The 575-nt window shown below is 50.8% G+C and overlaps 1 protein-coding gene across 1 annotated transcript in view; it reads right to left on the reverse strand.

The window, feature by feature from the left end:
* Window positions 1-575, reverse strand: part of LOC116186572 (dachshund homolog 2-like) — a gene marked incomplete at its 5' end in the record, with an annotated part of 15,669 nt that overhangs the window by 14,694 nt on the left and 400 nt on the right. The gene's annotated exons all lie outside the window — the stretch shown is intronic.

The raw sequence follows: 575 nt of genomic DNA on the forward strand, positions 1-575 counted from the left end.
GCACCGCTCGGCCCTCGGAGATTTTTATCTCGACCCATCTTTCATTATTAAAATGAAACTAAATACCGAAGATGCGTTGGTCTAACGACCGAACGGGCCCTTCCGCCAGTGGTGCTTCTTCCCCGCGGATCTCTTCTTTTTCTCATCCACCACGAAATCGAAATCGTGGGAAACGTTTCTATCTGACGAATCAACACGTCGAATAATATTCGTTGCCAATATCCCAAGAATACGTCGAAAGAAACGCGATTCTCGGGATATATCTCGTTATCTCGTTGGAGACGAGAAAGGAAGAAAAGGAGGAAGGGAAGGAGGAAGAAAGAAGGAGAGAGAAAAAAAGATGGAAGGCGCGTGAAATTGGCCGCGTATGAAATTTTCACCGCGCGAGAGATACGCATCCCTGACAAGTTTTGACAACCGCTGAGGAGAGGAGGTCTCGGTCGGTCGGTCGGTCGGTCGGTCGGTAGATGGTGGAAGACGAATCCCAGAGAACGTCGTTCCGCGGCGGGCCCCGGGATGATCGATGAGAAGGTCTGACCTACCAGTCGTCCCGGGGAACTCATCTTTAAACGCGC

Source organism: Apis dorsata, unplaced genomic scaffold (genome assembly GCF_000469605.1).
Source record: "Apis dorsata unplaced genomic scaffold, Apis dorsata 1.3 scaffold_939, whole genome shotgun sequence".
Taxonomy (NCBI): Eukaryota; Metazoa; Arthropoda; class Insecta; order Hymenoptera; family Apidae; genus Apis; species Apis dorsata.